A 12,287-nucleotide genomic window follows, 5' to 3' on the forward strand; every position below is an offset into this window, starting at 1 on the left:
CATTCTCTGTTAAATCTAATGCAATAACATGAATTCAGTGCCTGACTTTGTTCAGGTTTCCTTTTGGTTCTTAAAAATATTTCTTTTTAAAACAGAACCCATGTCTGGCAAATCAGTTTTCTTTTTGAGTCTGTTGTTTCTGAAATGGACTCCAAAAGCTTATTTTAAAAATAAAAAAACAAACTTCCCATTGTTTCTAATTCTCAGGTCAAATCTATTGCCTCTGGATGAATTAGAGGATTATTTACAAAGGTACAAATATTTATTGAGCTCTTACACTGTCAGGCACTGTTCTAATGTCAAAAAGACAACAGCAAATCCTAATAACTCTAAGTATTGTTTCACAACATTCTTCACTCCAGTCAATGTTGTGTTCCTATCAAGAGCATTTTCTGTTATCTTCACTTCAAATCGCAAGGACCAATAGACACTCAATCTTGTGCTTCTCTGTCCTCTTCCAATTAACTGTTAGCTTCTAGGAGACTGCTCACTTTCCTGCATTCTCTGGCAGTACCAGCAGCAGTGTAAAAGGTCTTCTTTGTGGTCTCCTGCTCCTTAAGGTTGATGGGGATTTTAGGTGTTTCCTTGTGGTCACTCTTTGGCAGCCAGTGACCATTAACATACATTCATTCAGTTGAGTGGCTGGTACTGGTAGTCTATTCCTAAGTCCTTAGTATACAATTAGATTGCAGAGCTTTCTGGGATGGATAATACAATGAAGACAGTGCCAATCCTCACTTTCAGTCTAGCTATTGATCTCCATGTGTCCCGCCAAGGCTAATTTTTCTATTTGTTTTGTTGGTCTGCAACACACCTTACCTTCATTTCTATTCCAAGTGCATTCCAAGCCTCATTTTGGACTCTCAGGAAAACTCATCTGTCCTTGTTCTACCTGCTGACATGGATTCAGGCTATTCCTAGATATACTCTCCCAACTACACCATATAATAGTTCTGTAAAAACCTGTATATACCTGCCTTTGTAAAATTTCTAGACCAAAGAGATTAGTTTGGTGTATTCCTCGGGAGTAGAGACAGTTGAAATCTACCTCTCATAATCCAGTGAAAAGAAGGAATCATGTGTACTATTTTTGCATAATCTCTGCTCTCTAAAAGAACACTTCCAACCAATTTTCAGTGGGTCCTTTAATTCAGGAAGAGAAAAATGGAAATAAACTTGCTGAACTTATTTAATCAGTTTTATCTCAGTTCTAGTGAGTCATCATTTTTCTCATTTCTTTGTGCATCACAATCTGGGATGGAGGATAGTCATAAGGAATACAACCCAAACACACATACACACACACACAAATTGATGTAAGTAAATAGTTTATATGCCAAATCATTTTACACCTTTATTATACCTACTTGAGGTTGTGAAGTACAATGTTAGAGAGAAGTTCACTTTGCAAAACTCCAGGGATCAGATCTCAGATTTCTCTTTCTTCTACTCATACCCCCAAGATTATCTTGCCCAGCATCAGGTTTTATACCCCATTTCTATGGCAGTAGCTCCTAAAAGCTCAGACTTCCTCCAGAAATTTAGACTCACATATTTAATCTCCTATTTGGCATCTTTCATTTTTTAATTAGTTAGGCAAATATTTATTGACACCTTTTATTTGCAAGTGGCTGTTTCCACACTCATAGGAAAAGATTGATTGTTTTATAGTCATGGTAAAAAGTAACAACCATAACTGGAATTAAATTTGTTTGTTCAATCAATGATAACTCACCTCAATGAACATGCTTTTGAAAGCCAGCCAATCAGTGAGAGCTCCACTTTTGAAAGCCAGCCAGTCATCAACAGCTTCACTTCAGTGAACATATCTCTGAAATACAGCCAATGAAATACATCACCAGCCCAGTGATCAAGGTTCACCAGCTGAGTTAACCCATTCTTGCCATTGAATGATCTCCAAACTTGACATTTCCCAACAACCCCATGTGAAAAAAATAGTCTTTTTTTTTTCGGAGACTGTGTGCCTGATTAACATAACTTTCCCTTTCTTAAGTAATAATTTTTTTGATTCATAATTGAAAGGGGATCTCATACTTTAAGAGTGGAATAAATGACTAAACAATGATAAAGCTTGAGCAAGTTAATTATGCAAAATCAACATGAGTATAACAATTTTAAAGTACTGTTAGTTAGGTCTCTCCTAATACTTAGAACAAGCCACCAAAGGAGAGTCTGAATTAATTTCAGAATGCCTGATGACAAAAAACAAGTTTATTATAAAAGATGATGATTTTCTAGATGGCTACATTTAGAAATGTACTGCGTACTGCTAATGCTGTCAAAATAAAATAACAGAGACTGGGTAACTTTGTCCACAGAAATTCATTTTCTGATGGTTCTTGGAAGCTAGAATTGTAACATCAAAGTGTTACCAGGGCTGGTTGCTTCTAAGACCTGTCTCCTTGGCTTTCAGATGGCTATCTTCTCACCAAATGACCACATGGAGGTATTTTGTACACAAAATGGTGCCTCTCTCTGTGCCCAAATTTCTTCTTCCTATAGGAACTTCAGTCATCCTGGATAAAGGCCTCCCATAAAGACCTCATGTTAATGTAAAGGCTTTATCTCCGATTAGGATTACATTCTGAGGAAAGGGGGATTAGACTAGAACAAGACTTTGAGAAAGACACAATTCAGTCCATGAAACTGAGATACATGGCCCATGTTAGAAATAAAAAGAATTATGCTGGAGAAACTGCCAGTACACAGCGTTTAACTGTCAGTCCTCTAAAGGAACTGGCTTGTCTGAAAAGTCTCCTTTCCCACGTCACATCCTCTTGTCTACATAGCTCATATTCCACAAAATGATCAACATGATACTACAAAGTCCCACTTCTCACCTTAACCTGGGACAAACCTGAAAGTTCATCCTATGGGGTAGGCTGAGGCTTCTACTGCAAGTGTAGCACACATCAAACTCTTCCTCACCCAGTCCTTCCCATTGGGAAGAAAGGAAGGATGTTAGCCAGGATTCCAAGAATACTCCATAATGTACTGCCTTTTTAATCTCTTTTTTTTTTAATCTCTTTCCAGGTCAGGCCTGTGACTCTTCTGAAAAAGGTCCTGGTTACACTGGGAAAAATAAGTCAAGGCAAATCTGATTAGTCTGTTATATTATTTATAAGTTCACAGGAAATGATATTCCATACAAGGTTATAGAAACAAGGTGCTTGAGTTTCCTTTAAACAAAATAACTTTGCATAAATTGTTTATAACAGGTCAAAAATTTGAGTCCTTCATGGGCTGTTTGCATAATCTTATCACATTCAGATATTCTTTAAGAGGTGGTATTTATTTAAGCTGTCACTGAAATATGGAGTTTTTAGCTCTTGATAAATTTTCCCCTGGGTGTAAGTGAGGGGAACATATGGCCCTTAATAGAACATAAATTAAACAAAAAAAAAAACTGCTCATGGATGCAAAACTTTTGGTATGATCAACTTTGCTTATTAGGAGAAGATGTAGTTGCATTTTCTCACTTTGGTTGCTGACAGACACCCATCATGTGAATGGTACCCAACATCCTTATTGTTATCCTTGTATACTTGAGACAGAATTTCTAAAGCATGAAATCCAAAAGTTTTCTCTTCAAGCCAAGATGGAGATCCAGCATTGCCAGACACACAGTGCAAGAGATCTGATGATTAACCAACTTCTGGGGCTGATGGCTCACAGAAACCCTCCCCCTCTACAACACAACTGAGCTCTCTGTGAATACAAGTATATTTCTCCTTCAGGTACAGGGTGTCCTCCAAAAAAAAAAAAACAGTTCCTCACTCCCATCTCACTCTGCAGGTTACAAACATCTACTAATCTATTTAACCAAGATATTGTAATATTTTTGCCTGCATGGTTTGTGTTACTGTGAATTAATCCAAAGTTTAGTCCAACTTCCTATCTGAAGGAAACTATAATCAGGTAGCTTCTGTCATAAGAGGTATCTATGCTGTTAACAGACCCCTGTATGCCCACTGTCACCACAACCCACACAAACATTCACACAGACACACACTCACACACAAACAAGTGAGCTAGTTGAAAAAAGAAAACTCGTGTGGGTGAGAATAGATCAGCATTGGGAAGTCCTGTGCAAACTTCTCAAGGAACTAAACCAAAAGATCCTTCACTTGACTTCAGATGAAATTAAGTATTTATTTGAATGTAGTCAGATGCTTTCTTCCTGGAGTTAAGTGTCATTATTAAAAGATGAACACAGAAGAGGAAAAATAGCTTTTCAGGAAATAGGGTATTGGAGTAAATTTTCAATATCATCATTAACAAGTCTGCAATTCAAGTCTCCAGAACTAATAATAACCACTTTGAGGTCAAATGTTTAGAATTTTCATATTATGTCATTGCTTCTCAACCCATCTTATGTGAAAGATCAGTGGGTTTTTGTTTTATTTCGCTTTCATTTTAAATTGATTTTTTTATATCATTTAACTCATATTTTTGGTCCATATCATGTTCAAGATGTTGAATCTACAAAGATAGTAAGACATTTGGACAACATCAAGTTGCTATAAAAGTTTTCCATTCACTGACTCAATTTCTTCTACCTACATTACTACAGACAAGTAGCCACAGCTTGGGGAGTAGTATGGGTTGTGGGCTACACTTTGAAAAGCACAATTCTGTGTAATCTGTGTGCCATGGAAAGGAAGCTGTAACGGTATATCATCTCTCACCATAGAACAAATTGAAAAAATACAAAAATAAATTACCTTATTTATTATTATTACCTTATTTAAAACTTATATCCCTGACATTGACAAAGATTAACATGATAGTTGATGCTAATCTCAAATATATTTTTCAATAACATAGCTGAAATATAAAGGGATATAAAATCTTTATGGATATAATCTTTAACAATATAGAAATTCATTTTCTAAGATCCATGTCTTTTGGAAAGAACTTTGAGAGGTCAGTGTTAATTCAGTATTTAGAACATACTATGTGTTCTAGACTTTGAATATTCTGGGAAATACATTGGGGACTGTGTATTAGATATTAGATTTGCTTAGGCGATTTTGGAGGAGTTTGCTACATAGAATTTCATCTAGCAAATAATGAGGTGAGAGATTTTAGTCACTAGAAGAAAAGTCCCAATGTCCCTAGTGGGTCTGCAGGGACAGTTCCCATGGTGATACTGCCAGTATGAAGAGGGCCAATTTAAACTGTGATGCTGAACTAGAGATGATCAGTTCCCACTGGCTGCTGTGAACAAAGGCTTCGCTACTGTCAACCTGCAGGAGTGTATCCATCATCAGCTTACACTTGCAGGCAGGGCCTTGCCTTTGGTCTGTGCAAGGCACAGGTTTGGACAAGGAACTTGAGATTTCACAATGCCATGTATTATATCACATGAGTTGGTGTTTTTGCAATATAGATTGCTTTTCTGGTTAAAGAAAGAAATTTTTCTGGCTGACTAGTTCATTTGCTTAAAGTCCACATATAGCTCTTTCAAATAGCTTGTCAGTTTGCCACCCAATAATTAGTCTTTCACATTTCATAATGATCAGTTTGGGCCCTTAAACATTTCAGAGCTACCAGTCATAATTCCAAGTTTTTCCTCTGCAACTGAGTTGGAAATATGATAACCAATCAATTTGTTTCCATGGTACAATTTACCAGCTGACTATTCTTAAGAAGAGTAAAAAAATCATGGTATGAAGTAGCCTAAAGTCTACCTCCAGCAGGAGAGTTCCCCCCACTTGTTTATTTTTATTATTATTATTATTTTAAATACATGACAACAGTGAAATGCATTACAATCCTTATTACACATATAGAGCACAATTCTTCATATCTCTGTAAATAAAGTATGTTTGCGCCAATTTATGCCATTATACATGTACTTATTTTGCATTACAATTTTTAATTCACATATATACCACAATTTTTCATATCTCTGTTTGTATATAAGGTATGTTGACACCCAATTCAAGTCTTCATACATGTACTTTGTATAATGATGAGAGGTTTTAACAGGTAATCTTATAGACAATATATGATTAAAATAGTTGTTAAAAGGAAAGCCCATTGTACAACATATACTTAGCTAAAATCTAAAGTTTTCATATATGGAAACTAAGGATGGACTAAAGAATAGTTTAAATTTTTGCATTAATAATTGAAATAACAAATAATATTTTGAAATAACAAAATTACATAAAATAAGAGCACTGAATGCACTATGTAAATTTTGGTCATAAAATAATAATAATAATAACAAACAAATAGCAAAATTATAAAGCAAGCTTGAGTGGACTTTATATTCTACAACCTATAATGTTTTATGGACACAAATATAAAAATAGAGACATATATTGTTTAATGTAACAAAAATGCCATGAGAAGATTTTTGATACAATGCTATAAAGAAAAAACATGACAAAAATATCTACCTATAAGATGACTTCAACCATGCTTTAAAAAAATGGCATAAAACATGCTAACTTGTAAGAAATCAGTCATCTCTAGATGTAGAAATATTCATGGGTAAACATAATTTTCCTTTTTTTCCCCTGATGTTCTATCCTGAAGATATTAGTATAAAAATTGGGGAGAGGGGGAAGATGATCTTTATTCAAATTAAGACCAGAAATGATAAGTAGACAGCAAAAAAAAAGAAAAAGAAAAAGAAAACTTAACAGGTCACTTTTTTATTAGTTAAAAAATAAAAACTAAATGGATTAAAATTTTTAATGAATCAAATTTTGAAGTATTTCAACACCACATTTTGAAGTATTTCAACATCCAGGAAAGGAATCCAACTACTATTATCTCTCACCTCTCATGTTCATTATTCTCCTGAGCTGTAGGAGTCTGTCAAGAAGTTTTTCTTCCAATGATTTGCAAGAAACAAAACACACTAATAATTTGAACATCTAATCTCGTATACTAATCAGCATATTTGTCTTAACAGCCTTCAAATTCTTCAAATTGGCTTTTTTGGACCTCTCAGGAGAGCATCAAAGAAATGCAAAACCCTTCTTCCCCTCTTTCAAAGTCTCTCAACTAGGAAAAAAATATTTTTACTTTTTTTAAAATTTTCATAGTTTAACCAAATAGTCACATTAAAAAAAGAATTTAAACTTAGTCCTATCATTTATATTTATCTTCTACATTATAACATATTCTTAAACTTTATAATTCTCATTTCCAAAGAGCTCTTAATATACACTTAAAAATATTTTCATAGTCTCTGGAAACCTCATACACTTTGTATTTATCCTAACATTCCCCACCCCCACTTCAGTTCTTAGGATCAAACCCAGGGCTTTGTATGTGCTAGGCAAACACCCTGCCTCTAAGCCAAAACCCCAGTTCCCCTTATTCCTTTTATTTAGATAAGCTACTATAAAACCAATTTATATAAAATTCAACATATATTTAAATAGGTGACAATTGATTGTTTTAATAAAGCAGTCCTATATTAATGTTCTGGTATTGGCATAAGTAATACCTGGGCTAATGTTTGATGTGTTAATAATAATAAAATCTACATTCACAAACACTATCTACATGTACCGTATGTTCAATTAATGGTTATCTCAGTCTCCTGCCAGTATCCTTTATGATGCTCAATATCAATTATTATGGAAATATTGTGATGATAGGAAATGTAAGAAGAATTCCTTCCTGGACACATTAAGCACATTTCACACTCCACTTAGTAGTGTATTCCCTGGTGCCTATCTTTGAAACAGAATCAAATTTTTAGTAGGAGATCATCCAACATGTCTCCCACATAAACACTGAAAATCATTTACAAAAGGGTAGTGTCTTATTATAAATGCAAATTAGTATTAATGAAATGTATTAAATTCAATGTGTTTTAAAGGCAATTAATTCCCTGTACACATAATAACCCATGTAATTTATTCTTCATACAATGTAAGGAATCATCAGGTTCAAATTCTTTCTCATTTTTGTCAAGAATGTAGTCCATTACTTATGTTTTGGTCTGTCAATAATTGTTGTATATAGGACAGTCTATCAGATACTACAAAATGTTCAAAAAGAAATCTTTCTTCTTACTCCAATTTTCTACAGGTTATTATCAGCATTTTTGTTTTATTATGTAATCAATAGGTCAGTATGTAGTTTGGAGGTGAAAACTTATCCTGGTCCTCTCATTTAAATTAATCAGGACTTACAAGTAAGTAGTAGTAGTAGCTTCTTTAGTGTGTATTTCATTGCCCAATTTTTGCCACTGTATAATCATTGCACCCTGTTTTCTCAGTTCAAAAGTTGATTTATGACTTTTCATCACAGTGTTGTGGCATGGTATAATATTTACCACTTACAAGGTGAACAGAGCAGCAACATAGTCGACCAGTGGCATACGCATGCTCATTTATCTTTTTGCCCTCTGATAGCCAGAAGCCTAGAATTCTCATTATATGAGGATCATCAGCCACTATGTGAATCGTGAAGTGCTCTGAACAAACAACACACAGTGTATGAGGGGCACTAAGGACTGCAGTCAGGTAAAGAAACCAATAATAGGGGTGCAGAATCTTCAGACATATATGATTAAATTTTGTAAGTCCATACTTCACAACATTATGGTTCATTTTCTCAAGTGTAATATCTAAACTAATGTACAAATCAATAACAACTAATATGTTATCTTTTTATTTTTCATACCAGAAATATGTCACTATCATGAAGAAATAATGTTCATGGATTTGAACTATTCTTTTTTTTTTTTTTTTTGTACTAGGGAAGCCACATCCCCAACCCTTTTAATTTTGATTTTGAGAGAGGGTCTCACTAAGTTGCTTAGGGTGCTAAATGCTATGACTGGCTTTGAACTTGATATTCCCTTGACTCAGCCTTCTAAATTGCTGGGATTACAGGAATGCACAACTGTGCCTGACTAGGACTATTCAACTTTAACATATATTCACAAGTTTTTCATGCATCCTAATTTTGCACCAAACACAGTTTAGTAATAAATTATTTTTAAGTAATACTGGCACAGTTTTTTTTTAATTCACATAATGATCACACCCCACTTTCTTGCAAAAAATTTTGGCATCAAGTCTGTGACAACTGTGTGGTGAAATATAATAAAGTTTACTTGTGGACTGGGAAAGTTTGTCAGATCAAAAATTTACATTTTTATACATTGTGTATCTAAAAGGAGAAATTAATAATTGTTTTTATTAATGCATTAATCTTTTAAATTATGTAGAAAACATTTATAAAGCAAAACTATAGCACTATATTTTATAATTACCCATGTAAATAGCTTTACTGCAATATATGTGCCTTCATACAGCTTTAAGTTATTATCCAGGCACTTTCATTTCAAGCTGCAGGACTCTCTTTAACATTTCTTGCAGAGCAGGCCTAACAGTAATGAATGTCCTAAGCTTTTGTTTATTTGGGAATTCCTTAACTTATTCCTCACTTTTGAATGACAGTTTTGCCAGATACAGGATTCCCAGTTTATAGTATATTTTTTCCTTTTAGCACTTTGTACATATATCCATTCTCTGCTTTCTGATCCATAAAGCTTCTGATGAGAAATTTCTAATATTACTAAAGAACATTTTTATACAAGAAGTCACTTCTCTCTACTTTCAACATTCTCTATCTTTGGCTTCCAACAGTTGGATTATAATGTATCTCAACGTGGGTCGCTTTGATTTTATTTTACCTGGAGTTTGTTGAGATTCTGGGTGTATATATTCATGATTTTCATCAGATTTTGGACGTTTTTTTTTAAGAGAGAGAGAGAGAATTTTAATATTTATTTTTTAGTTTTCGGCGGACACGGCATCTTTGTATGTGGTGCTGAGGATCGAACCCAGGGCGCACACATGCCAGGCGAGCGCGCTACCACTTGAGCCACATCCCCAGCCCAAATTTTGGAAGTTTTAAGCTATTATTTCTTCAAATATTCTCTCTGCATATCTATCTATCTATCTATCTACCTACCTCTCTTTTCCTCTCTTTCTTTCCAGTTCTTCTGGGACTCCCCCGACACATAAGGCAGTCTGATGCATGTAGCCCCACAAGTCTTTTTGACTCAGTTCACTTTTATTCAATTTTTTTTTCTTTCTATTCCTCATACTTAATAATTTCAATTATCCTATCTTCAAGTTCGCTGATTCTTTATTCTACCTGATCAAATTTATCTTTGAATTCCTATAATAAATTCTGCATTTCAGTTTTTGTACATTTTTCAACTCCAAATTTTCTTTTTAAGCTTTCCATTTTTTCATTGGTATTTCAATTTGTTGATGCATTATCTTAACTTTCTTCGAATCCTCCTTTAGTTCTCTTAGCATCTGGGGGACAGTTATTTTAAAGACTTCTATATGACACGGGTCTTGCTCAGGAATAGTTTCTTTTGATTTATTTTTTTCCTTTAATGGGACATATTTTCCTGCCTTTATGAATGTCTTATGATATGTTGTTGTTGTTGTTGCTTTGTAATCTGAACATTTGAATTTAATAAGGTGATAACTCTGGAAATCAAATTCTCTCCACTTCCTTGGAATTTGCTGATGTATGTGTGTGTGTGTGTGTGTGTGTGTGTGTGTGTGTGTTTATTTTGTAGGCTGCCTCTGTGCTCCTCTGTGCCAAGGACCAACCTTAGGTGTCTTTTCAAATCTTTTCTAAGCCTGCATCTTTCCCTGGGCAGGCTTGTATATATAGTTTTTTGTTGTTGTTGTTGTTGTTGTTGTTGTTTTGTCTTAGTCACTAATGTCTAAATCCCATAAAGGGAAAAAGAGAAAGATGAAGGGTATTTCTAACCTTTTAATTGCCCTTGAAGTCAATTTAGTGATATAGGAAGTGGCTTGCAACAGAGAGTAAGGTGCCATAGCAGTGGTTACCACTTCTGTGTCTGCACCTCCACAATCAGGGCCATATCAATAATCAGGACACAGATTCCCTATTCTTATTATGGAGGATATGGCCCTTATTGGTCATGTTAGTTCCTAGAAAATATACACAAGCTGCTTCAAGAATACAGGTATTGCTGTCTGCCAAAGGGCTGGAGAATGGAGAATGGATAGCTACTGATAAGTCCACTCCAATTTACTGCTTTCTGTAGACACCAGAGTTCCAAAATAGTTGCATCAGATAGATTTACCCAGTGTATTTGCTGTATGACTGGACAAAGAGATTTCAAATGCTTTCCAAACTCTAACATTTTACCATCCTCTTTAGGTCTATTTCTTACTATCATCACCCTATAGATGAGAAAATGAAGACTCATTGAGGGAAATCTGATGATCAATCTTGATATGCAATACTTTTTATGATTTCCCCAGTGAAAGTCATCAATGGTTCATATGACCAAAAGGTCAAAGATGTTTGTAGATGGATACTTCAATATTTGTAAGCAAAGTCTATTTTATCTTATTTTAGATATTTTATTCATTACTGAATACCTGTATGCATGCCTCTTTTCTTTGGTTTTCAAATTCCAAATTTTAATGTTTTTCATCCAGAACATGAAATGCTCAACCTTAAAAAATAGACAAATGTTCTGTTAGATAATTCAAAGCCTTTCCATCATCAGTTAAGAATATATATGGATTTTAGTGACTTGTTCATTTAAGTACTTTTGCAAAATATTTAAAGTAAGGGATTAATTATGGCAGATAGACGCTATCATGATCTAGGAAAGTCCTTGGTTAAATAAAAGGTTTTGTGCTTGGATTTTCCCATGGGTGAAATCTAATCAGAAGTTTCTTACAATTCTAAAAACTAAGTATACCTCACGAGATAAATTGAATTACCTAAAATACATAAAACTTTAAAAATCTCTAAACATAAACATCACAGTGGAAGGTCTCGGCAGGCTGCTTCATGACACAGGCCATGTATTTGACCTTTGGTGCCTCCAGAAGAAAAAGATATATGGGACACAACAATTTGCTTCACCTATGCACCTTTACTACCAAAACAGTAGATGAGGCCATCAGAAACTTTGAGTTGGCCTGCTGTTCTGTGAAAATAAATTATAAATGAGTTTGTCAGAAGCTCAGAATGAAGCATAAATCTCTAAACCTAATGCAAATAATTCTGTATTTGACTTGTCCTCAATTAACATTTTCACAGAGGATTTTGGCTACAATATTACAGTTGCTGCTCTGTTCAATCAGGTGCAATGTATTAAGACGAATACATTTTTTATTTATGTTCATAGTTGTGTCTTTCCATCTTGCATTAGTCCATTTTGGAAAGCTATAACCGAATACCTGAGACTGGGTGATTTATGAGCACACTTATTT

Source organism: Ictidomys tridecemlineatus, chromosome 9 (assembly GCF_052094955.1).
Source record: "Ictidomys tridecemlineatus isolate mIctTri1 chromosome 9, mIctTri1.hap1, whole genome shotgun sequence".
Lineage (NCBI taxonomy): Eukaryota > Metazoa > Chordata > Mammalia > Rodentia > Sciuridae > Ictidomys > Ictidomys tridecemlineatus.